The sequence below is a fragment of the Medicago sativa genome, chromosome 6 (genome assembly GCF_051527215.1).
Source record: "Medicago sativa cultivar Bolivia chromosome 6, Bolivia_mono, whole genome shotgun sequence".
Taxonomy (NCBI): Eukaryota; Viridiplantae; Streptophyta; class Magnoliopsida; order Fabales; family Fabaceae; genus Medicago; species Medicago sativa.
In genome coordinates this window covers 41,252,569-41,265,048 of record NC_140754.1, presented here as the reverse complement: position 1 = coordinate 41,265,048, position 12,480 = coordinate 41,252,569, and the positions used below count along the sequence as shown (strand labels likewise).

The window sequence follows — 12,480 nt, the reverse complement described above, 5'->3', positions numbered from 1 at the left end:
TCATAGGCATGGTGAGATGTCACAATGCTCTCCTAACAACCACATTTGAACGAAGGACATACGACAAGAATTACACATCAATAAATTATTGCCGTTTGTCCTTGGTTCCAATGTGACTGTTAGTAGAGGGTCGTGACATAGCATCAAATCTATGATTTTCTATTAGAGATTTGTTACTATATTTAGACACCAATCATAAAATGAGAAACTAGAAGTGATTCAAATTTACAACAAATGTCGGTGTCTTGTACGACAATAATTAAATCTAAAGTGTGGGTGCAATATATAACTATATCTAATACAAAAGAAAATCATGTCAAAAGCAAGCGATTGATTAGATACCAAAGTATATTTTTTCTGTGGTTAACCGAATTCAGGAACTTAATTTTATTATAGTAATGAAAAGACAAATGTGTATAGTCTGACATGAAAGTGTAAACAAATTAACACACACATGAAGGTAAAAACTAAAAATAAAGGAACCCGTGAAAAACATTAACATTGCAACACTTTTTTGTCCAAAGCAACCCATTTCATCCTAATATCTTCAACCTCATTATGCTTTCCTGCTCTACACAACAAAATGATACCAACATTTGATTTAATGAATTTTTAAAAACAGAATTACTAAATGAAAATTGCAATTAATAAATCTGAATGCAAAAGAGAGTAAAGTTTGATTGTGTTGAATTTTCGAAAACCATAAATGAAGAAGAATAAAAGGGACTCACAGAATTACACTTGAGAAGAGATAGACAACGTGATGGAGATTTCCTTGTATTGTTAGAATCAAAATCTGATTGTTTGATCAATTGTGAGGAAATGTATAGTATTGTAGATAGAGACCGAGTAAACATTCTGTTGGCGGGAAATAGCCTTATTCTGCGGAAAAAACTAACAACTACACTAAAGAGAAGGTCAAAGCAAAACCATATTTTAACAAGCCACTTAAACGGGAGTAAAAAACGCTATAGAGAAAAACAAATGGTCTTAGCAAAACTGAATTCACAAAATTTATACTTCCATTTTTGTAATTATTTGGTTGACACATTGTATTTTTTAGTGGTTTAGTACGGCTTGTGTTTAGGAGGCGACAATGTCTATGTTAATAAAATATATCCAGTTTAAGGTATCGGCACACAAGCTAACACTAACTCATGATATATTTAGCCTGGCAAGCTTAATCAACTATAAAATATAAACATTTTTAAAATGGTTTTGGCATTCATTGCGGATTTTATGGTGTTTCATCTGGAGATCCAAACTTTTATATACCGACATAGGAAAATCGATATGATAAACTTTAGAACACTCATGACTATTTTCAAAATATCAACATTAATGAAGTATCTCAAAACACTGTTAAATCTATACTATATATAAAGAAAACAACCCCTTTTAGCTCTTTTGGGCTGATTTTTTATTTCCAAAAATACCCTTAATTTTCAATACAAATACTCCCTCCATTCCTTTTTAAGTGTCTCTTTAGGGTGATTTTTTTGTTCCTATTTAATTGTCTTTTGGTATTTTTAAGGGTACGATTTATCAATTATACCCTTTGTCAATTACTCTTATTTTTTTCAATAAAACTAATTAAATGTTATCTATTTGGAAAACTAAAGTTGGTTTTTTTTTTAAACAAAGTTTGTTTGCTCTTTTTAAAAAAAGATTGTTTCTTGTTATCTTCAAATTTAAACAAATTTTTTTTTACAAAAAATGGTTCTAAGAAGAGTTAAAATTCTATAAATAAGATGAGTAGCAATTGATAAAAATTTAAAGTGCAAAGTAAAAAACAGATTTGAGAGAAGGAAAATAAAAGACTTCATGAATGTTCAAAAGGAAGAAAGAGTTGAAGACTCATTGCTGATGATAGGTGAAGAGGAAGAAATAGTTGAAGACTCATATGACAAGAAACAAGAACAAGATGACAATGAAAAAGTTGAAATAAATTTTATATTGATTTAAAATAATTAAAAGGATGTGCATAATATTTAGAAAATTAACAATTGTTTGATATGAGGGAGAGAGGGAGTGTGCAAAAAAAATTGGAATTTGTTGGAGAAAATGATAATAACCAACAATTGTTTGTTACGAGAGAAACATAACATATTAAATTTATTGAAAAGATAAAGTGTGTGCAAAAAAATATGAATTTGTTTGTGGATTAAAATGAGGGCATAATAGTAAGAAAATGTGCAAAAATACACATCACTATTTTGGTGTTAATTTTTTAAAAAGACACTTAAAAAGAACGGAGGAAATAACACATTAACAAATGGATAAAAATAAATTAATATTAAAAAAATTTAACAAACACGACATGAATATATATATTCTGCTTTATCATTTAAAAAGTGCAACAAACTAGATGATCATATTTATACTTTCTTTTTCACTATCCCAATTATAATCTTAAACAATTTTTTTTATAATAAAGATTGTTGTTGGTGTTTATTTGAAAAAAGAATTTACATTTATTTTTTTTGTTATATTGTTGGTGTCGTTGAAATATATAATCATGGTTAGTTTGGTTTGTTATAATTTGAAAGCAATAAACAATTATATTTTTAGTTTTAATCAAAAACAAAATTTCATAAAAAAATTCCGTTCATAATTTTCAAATGTTAGTGCAATAAAAAGAGCGGAAAGACGGACACGTGAGTGCCGGTTTTTTTGCTAGTGGACATAAAATTTTCTCCAAATAATAGCCAACAAATAATTTCATCATCAAGAAAATATTATTTTAGAATAAATAAATTAGGAATAAGAGAGACTTATTGAATTGGCTTTCGACAAAACTCTATCACCATCTTTAAATTAAACTTCTTGGTACTTCCACCTTATATCTTAATCAATTATGTAGAACTGCAAAACGAACAAACCGTGAAAGTCTAAGACACATTGATCGCATTGCCCTTAATTATTTTCCACATTATATAATTTCGCAGGATTTAACAGACCCTTATCAATATAGAATCGAGAAAACAGAACTGACAAGAAATAATTTTAATCATGAAGATGAAAACCCAGATTTTGTGAGGGAGAGGAGTGTCTAATTTTTCTTACATGCGTATCAAACCAGTACTCTTCATAGCAAGTAAAAGTGCATTAATATAGGGCACACAAACAAAATGTTGCAGTTGAGAAAATTAAGCCTTATACCAAGTAATGATCATGAACACGTGGTCAAAGAGTAGATATATATAAGCATGAAATTAAACCTAAGCAGAAAATAATGACCTAGTCAAATTATATTATAAATAAATAATAATAGTTTTCTACTAAAAATATTTTTCTTATATTTCCCATTAGTGTACACAATCTCCGTGAGCTTGGCTCAGTTGGTAGGGATATTTCATATTATATGTAGGGGCCGGAGTTCGAACCCCGGACACTCCACTTCTCCACAATTTAATTTAATTGTGTGAGCTCTAGCCACTAGGCTACTTGACCAAAAAAAAATTATTATACACAATATATTATGAAACTTTTGAAATATACAAAAATTACAGCAATCCCCCGAATATTTTGAAAGTTGAAAAAGTAAATCGAAAAGGAACTTTTTGAGTTAACGTTGTGGACATAATACATCAAACATGTGTAGCAAGCTATTTTAACTACCCATAGCAAGTTATATGAACCAAAATCTTTCGGTGTATGTAAGAGGTATACCACTTGCATCCCACCCGGCATTTATTATTGTTGAATTAGATCACCAACCAATTAAGAAAGAAAAATAAGTTGATTGATATTTTATCCATTGATAAATGTATTGTCTGCAGCTTATGAAGTTCTCTAGATCATGGGATTTCAACATCCACATAAATCAAAGTGAACGTGGCAAAGATCACCAAGTAAAACTATAAAGAGAGTAATAAGGATTGAATAAGTAATTCATCAAATTAGGAATAAAAAAAATTGGAGGACTTAGTCAAGACATGACTATTACAACACATAATTACTATGGTATAAAAATTAACTTTAGTAATAGAAAAAACTTTGGTATAAAAAAATAAAGAGTTTAAAGATGGTAAGCAAAGATAGTATAGAGAAACGATACACCTTCAACCAATCAAATCTCACAATTTTGACACATCATATTACAATTTTAAAATGAAAATATATTTTAAAAATAGTAGAAAAGTCTGACCACGATGAATTGATACCGTAACTACTTTTTGTCAACATGGTTCATTTATGAAATTCAGTCTTGTGATGCCCTCTCTCTCTCTCTCTCTCTCTCTCTCTCTCTCTCTCTCTATCCCCCCTCCCTCTCTCTCTCAGTATATGTCTTGCTTCTGACATGCTCTTGCATAAAAAACCTCATAAAAAAATTGTCTTCTCCAAATATTTTTCCTATGTCCCTTTCTTTAGCGAGACATTGAAGCATAAACTTAAGCTAAAAGTAGAAAAGAATAAGTTGTTGTAAGAGTTCAAGATAATTGAGGTGAGTTTCTTTAGTTGTAGAACCCACCACTTGGGTAGATTATGATTATGATTGAGTGAGACGATTATTATGTTATATCAATCTAAGTATGTTAATACCCCTATAATGCATTTGTTGTGTTATGTTCTATTTGATTTGCCAAAACCATGGAAACTATATCTTTGTGTTCTTGGATCAAAAGGCATGTATGTGTGAGTGTTGTACATGAAAAAGTCATTTTAGCACTGAATAAGCTTATTATAGGCTTAAGTCAATCAATTACCCTTGTTTGGTAATTGATTATATGCTGGAAATAGGTAGGAAATTGATATTTTACAATTGGAAATTGGTTACCACATGCTGGTAACCGATTTCCAGTTGATTCACAATGCTGGAAACTATTTTTCACAATGCTGGAAACTATTTTTCTACTCAGGTAATCGATTACCCCCCCAGCAAAAACCTTAAAAATGAACAACAAATCACATTTTCTTGTTTCTTGTCCTTATAAATCATGTACATACTTGTCTTTTAATCCTGGATGATTTATTTTAGAGGCGAATCAAGTTAAACATAACATTAACACATAATGCATTTACAAGAGAGACTTATTAAGATTATTTGACTATGTTGAGATTATGGGTAGGATGCTAACCCATATGTTATGAGAAAATACCTTATAATTAGTGTATGGCTAAGTATGATCTATAAAATATTTCATATGATAATCAGATAAGTTGTGTCTTTCAAGACTCCAGATTATATTGGATGGGATTCTCCCTAGTTGGAAATCCACATGCATGTTAGTATAAGTAAAGTATCTTATTCAAAAAAAAAAAAAAGTAAAGTATCATTAAGTCGTAATCCTAGATATTTATTTATTTATAAATATAACACTTATAATAGGAATAAAAGATTGATGTTTAAACATCAAAATAAATAAATAAAATAATAAAATAGACTGATTGGATTTATCTTACCATTTCCATTGTCACTAGTCTTATGAACAATAAACATGTATTTAACAAGTAGGATGGTAAGGATGGTGTAATAAAACACATATAAGACTGTGAGAATATTGTCCATATGCTCAATACCTGCATGGTAGGTGCATCCAAACACATGAATGAGAGAAGTTGCGAAGTCACTGTAGACAACTCATATGCTTTGAAAGGCCAATAAGAATGTAGTCATCCAACCCAACTAATAACAATCAACATTCAAGAAACAAGTTACAAACTTAATTATCTCGTGGACAATAAGCCACATGTTGCCCAGCTAATAAATTGTGTTGGGCAACATGTGGCTTATTGTCCATGAGATAATTAATTGTAACTTGTTTCTTGAACGTTGATTGTTATTAGTAGGGTTAGATGACTACATTCTTATTGACTTTTCAAAACATAGGAGTTCTCTACGGTGACTTCGAAACGTCTCCCATTCTTGTGTTTGCAAGCACCTTCCATGAGGGTATTGAGCATAGAGGTGACATTCTTGACGTCTTATCTATGATTTTTACACTGTTCTAACCATCCAACTTATCAAATACATGTTTATTGTACTTAAGGCTAGTGTCAATGGCAATGATAAGATGAATTGAATGAAACTCACTCTTCATTTTGCAAAGTTATGTATGTATCATATGTTACATTAGATAAAACATTATAGAACTTAAATGTTCTAACTTTCTTTAATCCTTATATAATAAGCATTAAAGTTAAGTATTGAAGACTCAAATTGTCAAAGGACAAGATTCAACAATTAAACTAGTTAAAATATAAACAATATAAAATTATTTATCAGCACATATGGCATATCAAACACATAAATTAATAAGCATAATGGATAGAAAACACAAGCTTCAAATCCACCAAGAGATTTCAGTATATGCATTTATTACATAAACTCAATCAAAGTCATTTCATCAAATGGGTGGTATGTATACAAAAAGAAAAAAAAAATCACTTGGATGCATAAAAACTTATACATGTTTGACAATTAAATAACTGATCAAAACATTAAGCATGATAAATGAATCTTACTTGGCTTTTCATGATTCATGCTGCATGTCCACTTAATAACATCAACCCATTATTCAGTTCATTAAATTTCTGGATCAACAATTCTAGATGAATACCATCTCAACAAAAATAAGTACGTTTATCAGTTTATGTATCAATTTTGCAGGTTTACAGCAGCCTTCATGTTTCTTGTATTGTTTGATGTAGGTTCTAAATAACATTTTAAACAATAATTAGAATCATTGAGTTAGGAAAATATTACCAAAATAAAAAGTCCTCTAGATCATGAGGATTGACTAATTAAAACGTGGCAAAGATCATTGACTAATTAGAATCATTGAGTTAGTGAACGTGGCAAAGATCACTAAATAAAACTATAAAGAGAGTAATAAGGATTGACTAATTAATTCATCAAATTAGGAATAATAAAAAAAACGTGGAGGATTTAGTCAAAACACGATGAATACAACATAAAATTACTTTGATATAAAAACTTTTGTAATCAAAAAAACTTTAGTTGAAAAAAATAAGTTTAAAGATGATAAACAGACATTGTATAGTAACTATACACCTTCAACCAATCAAATCTCACAATTTTGACACATCATATTCCAATTTTAAAATGAATATATAGTTTAAAAATAATACAAAAGATGAATTGATACCTGCTTTTGCTTTTTGTCACCGTGGTTCAATGATGAAATTTTGTCCTGTGATGCTTGCTTCCTCTCTTTTTTGGTATATGTCCTGCTTCATTCTAACATGTTCTTGCTTACAAAACCTCGTAAACAAAATTCCCGTGTCCCTTTCTTTAGAGAGACATTGAAGCATAAGCATAAGTTGTTGTAAGAGTTAAAGATAATTGAGGCGAGTTACTTTAGTGTGTAAAGAATTAGTAAATTACTAACTTTCATTTACTAATTTCTATTAATATAAAGTATTGAGGTGATCTTACAAAATTATCATTTACTAAGTTTCCGTGAATGTAAAGAATTAGTAAATTACTAACTTTTGACCTTGCATAAGCCCCCTTGTCTTGTGGAAAATTTATCTTTAGGTAAATCAGCTAACAGAGGTATTCTCAAGAGCCTTCCTCACACATCAGAAAATCATAGATATGGCAAAGTAGTAATCAAATAAGCTACAAAAGAAATGCAACCAAAAACATGCAATACGCTTATGAGCAATGCAGTTCCTCCACAGGCTGATCAGAAAATGACCGTTTCCCATATGAAACTGCCCCAACCAAATCCTATTTGAGAATTCTGCAAATTATTAAAAATGTCATTGTGTACAATCAGTTGTTGTATCTAAAGAAGTGACTATAGAGAACAAAATACCTTGGGAAGCCTTTCTTTTTGAGGTGGACCAAGATATAATCCTTCTTTCATACTATCAATAAATAAGAAAAAAAGTCAACATCACAAGATGACATCAATAAATAAGAGATGATGTGTCAAACTTAGACATGGATATCAAACACAATACTAACATGACACATAGACACCAATAATAATTTGAGAATATAGCAAGGTTGTCAAAATCGGTACTTTACTTCAGGTCGAAAGAGAATAGCAAAATCGGGACTCGTAAAATCGCAATCAAAGTCGAAGGATTTTACTCAAGGACTTTTGTAGAATCGATATAAGAAATTGTAAAATCGCAATCGAAATCGATGGATTTTACCCAAAAAATTTAATACTAAATATATGTTATAAATGGTATATAGTCATAAATGACTTAGTTTATAAGAAATCGTAAAATCGCAATCAAAATCGATAGATTATGTCTATTTTGGTATTCTACTATGGATTTAAGTCGTTGAAGGTGAAGAAAGTCGCAAAATCCTGGATTTTAGGATTTAAGTCGGGATTTTGACAACAATGGAAAATAGAACTGATTCAAATTTACAACACATGTCGGTGTCAACAATAATTGAATCTGAAGTGCGGTTGCAATATAGAACTATAAAAGAAAAACATGAAAACAGCAAGCGATTGGATAGATACCATGCCAAAGTATATTTTTTTCTGTAGTTAACCCCAATTCAGGAACTTAATTTTATTATAGTAATGAAAAGACAAATGTGTATAGTGTGACATGAAAGTGTAAACAAACACGAGAATAAACGGAACTCATTCATTATGCATTCCTTATCTACACAACAAAGTGACACCAACATTTGATTTAATGAATTTTTAAAAAATCTAATTGCAAAAGAGAGTAAAGTTTGATTGTGTCGAATCTTCGAACACCAAAAATGAAGAAGAATAAAAGGGACTCACAAAATTAGGGTTGAGAAGAGAGAGACAACGTGATGGAGATTTCTTGCTATTGGAATCAAAATCTGATTTTGTATAGTATTTGTAGATTGTAGATGGAGACCAAGTAAACATTCTGTTGGGGAAATAGCCTTATTCTGCGTTAAAAACTAACAACTACACTAAAGACAAGGTCAAAGCAAAAACATATTTTAATAATAAATAATCTCAAAGAAAGGTAAAAAAGGTAGTAAAAAAACGAGAGTAAAAAAAAAAGTTATAGAGAAAAACAAATGGTCAAGGCAAAACTGAATTTTGTTTATACTAGATTGTCGACCCGTGCGTCGCACGGGTCATATTGACAATAATATATAAGATTAAAGTATATCAGATAAAAGAGTCGTTGTTATATAAGTTGTATAATCCCCTAAAAAAATCGTATGATGCAATTTTTTTAAGAAGTTGTATAATACAATTAAGTGCATTATTTTAATCAAAAAATACAAAATATTTCTTTATATATAGATCACATTTGAAGTTACATTAGTATTTTCATCATATTCATCACTTATCAGTATCTTCATCCCTTCTCTTGAAGTAACTCTTGAAATTACGACAAAACTTACAATGTAAAAACACAAGTATTTATTTGTATATATTCCAACATACTTCACCTCTTGAAGTAACTCATGTAATCCTCTCTAGATCTTAGACGGGTCAGTCATATATAAGAACTACATAGTTCATGATATTAACTAAAATTTAAGGTAAAATTGCAGATGCTACCCAATTTTTCACTTTTAAATAGGATCTCACAAAACAACTACTCATAGATGGTATCCTTGTTCTTCGTTATAAAGATTGATCCAATCTACAACTAACACATGATATCTGTTGTGATTTGGTCTCTCATAGTATAAATATGATTTTTGTTTCTTTAAATTTCTTCCAATAAATGACCTTTCTCCACCAAAGCCTATTCTTCAAGCTTGCGAGGACTAAAAAGAACAACAAAAATAACAAATGAAATAAAAAATTCTATTTTAGATCAAGTTAAAGATATATTCAATTTCTTCTATATACTTTAGTTGAATGCTATAACTATAAGATTTTTTCATGAGAAGTATTAAATATGAAGAATAAGGATTCATGCTACTTTGATAAACTGGATTTTTTTTAGGCAAGCAAACTCGTATCATTCCGTTAAGAATAAAATTATGAACACATGCATCCACATTACGGTTCAACTTAGTAGCTTGGTTTTTCTTCCATTGAACCATATTCCTAGAATTCTTATGCAGGGTCTGTCTCGAGTCATAATTTTTTTTTTTGTGTGCCACTGCTGCAAGAAAACGCTGGTTTGGTGGTGTCATACCCCAATTTTTGACCTAAGGATCCTACATTCATACACCGACACGTGTCACCTGACCTTGATCAATCCCCGATTTTCAGTGAAAAAATTCGGCAGAGAGGTATTTTAAAATACCTCATTTTGGTTCCAAGTCGGGCCCTCTTCTCACTTTTTTAATTAACTTTAATTTCCATCTTTTATTTAAATTCTTTAATTAATTGACTCTAATTTCTTTTTTTCTTTTTAAATATATGTATATATATCTTGATTTATCTCATTTTTGTTTCTTATTTTATTGTTATTTTGTTTTTATTTATTTTGTTATTATGTCCATAAAAAAACCAAAAATATGCATATTTATCTCTTGGTATTTTTACCTTTTTCATTTTATTTACTTATTTTTATTAAAAAGTGCTTAAGTCAAAAAATAGTTCAGGTTCAATCAAATTCAGTCCAAACACAGCCTGTACGTTTCATTCATTCCAATCCAGTTTTCAGCAAGCCTCATCTGCAGGAATCCAGGAACAGAAGCGCTCCTTCCTCATCTCAAATGCAGATTTTTTTCTGCATCCTCAGTAACAAACCCTACCACTATAAATATAGACCTGCACAAACACACAGAGGGGGCGAAATTCATAAAACCTGCGAGGCCAATTTTTCAACGCACGAAACATCGGCCGAAACTCACAAAACAACACGAAACCTGCATACAGAAAACAAGAACATAACACAATTACAGAGTCATTGTACCGAAACCAATTCACGTTTCCGTAGCATCAAATCCAGTATCAATTCACACAATCACGATACCAAACCAAACTTCCCATTCACACAACCACGAACGGCCAAACACCAAAAACAACAATAAACTCATAAAACGAATCTGAAACCCATGGCTACAATCGCGAACACATATGATTTGAAACAGTCACCATCTCGAATCATTGCCGTCGAACACCGAACCAAAGAAGGGAGCCGCTCTCGAACCAGCCAACACCAGCAGAACCAATCACCACGAGGTACACAAAGACCCGCTTCAATCATCACGAAACCGAGCTGAAATAGAAGGAAAAGGAACAAAGCCAAACGACACAACAACCGGACTTGGCACACACGAGACCGACGCAAGTCGCGACAACCAGAACTCAACACAAAGCTGAAATCCATTCAGATACAGAGGTAGTCTTTCTTCTTCTCCTCTCTCTTTTTGTAAACTTGTAGATCTAGGGCTATTATTTCGTCATTTGAAAATTTTGAGTGAAGAAATAAGTAGCAGAAGAGAGTAGAGAAGAAAAAACCAAAGAAATATAAGAGGAATAGGTTAACAGTGGCGGCGCGCCACCACTTTAAGTGGCCGGCCGCCGCCCATTCTCGTCGGAAAAGAAAAGATGAAACAGAGAGATGAGAGAGCTTTTGAGAGAAGAACGAGAGAAAGAAAGATAGAGAGAGAAGGGAAATTGGGAATGAATGAATCCTGTTAACCACAACCCATTTATACATGACCCTAACCCGACCCATTTGTCCAAAACCGACCCGGTTCGATTACCAAGCCAAGGCCCAGTCATTTGATTTTGATTACTACACCCCCATTTTAACTCCTGCACCCCCTTCCCTGCATTCATTCATTTTTAATTCTTTTCGTTTTTTTTATCATGTTTGTTTTCTTTCTTTTCTTCATGAGTTTCCATATTTATTACGGTCTATGTCATGCATCGGATATTACTTTGATTTGTTCTTTTGCATTCTTATTTTATTGTTAAGCATTTTTTTTTTTAATTTATTAGATTGCATATTAGGTTTGAATGTAAATAGTTCATGTGCATTTTAGTTTAGTTTTAGTATTTCATATTTTAATTTAATTTGTAGTTTATTGCACATAATTTAGAATATATATATTAGGCTATTGTAAAAATCATTCATGCATTTTTTAGTCTAGGATTATCTTCATGCATATTTACATAGTCATTTTTTTGTCATTTATTTTTTATTGCACAAGTTAGAATGTAAATATAGGCTTAATGTAATTTATTTTATTTCCTCGCAGACCATAGAATGTATTAATAGGTTTTTTTGTAATAGCTTAGGAGCATGGGTGCGTGCGTGTGTGTATGCCTTTCTTTTTATGCTTCTAGATTAGGTTAAAGGGTTTCGTGGTGGTCCAACGCCGCCATGGGGTCCCTACGCTTTTACTTCTTTATGCTCCGTTAGTTCAATTTCTTTCCAATTATTTGAAAACAACAAAAACATGCAAATAGTTCAAAAATCACAAAAAATATTTTCTTAAATAAACCTTGATCCTAAATCAAGTGACGTCCTTTTTTATTTTCTTTTCTTAATCAAATATCAATCAATTTAACTTATTTTGAGTCCATTTTCTTTCAAATTAAAAAACACAAACAAATTTATTTGCCATTTGGCTTT

General features: G+C 30.8%; 1 long non-coding RNA gene across 1 annotated transcript; it reads right to left on the bottom strand.

Annotated features, from left to right (window-relative positions):
* Window positions 1-311: 311 nt before the first annotated feature.
* On the bottom strand, window positions 312-795 carry LOC146915191 (uncharacterized). The gene is made up of 2 exons (XR_015013625.1): window positions 732-795; window positions 312-571 (listed from the first exon to the last, which is right to left on the bottom strand). It is a non-coding gene; the product is annotated as an uncharacterized LOC146915191 (long non-coding RNA).
* Window positions 796-12,480: the final 11,685 nt, after the last annotated feature.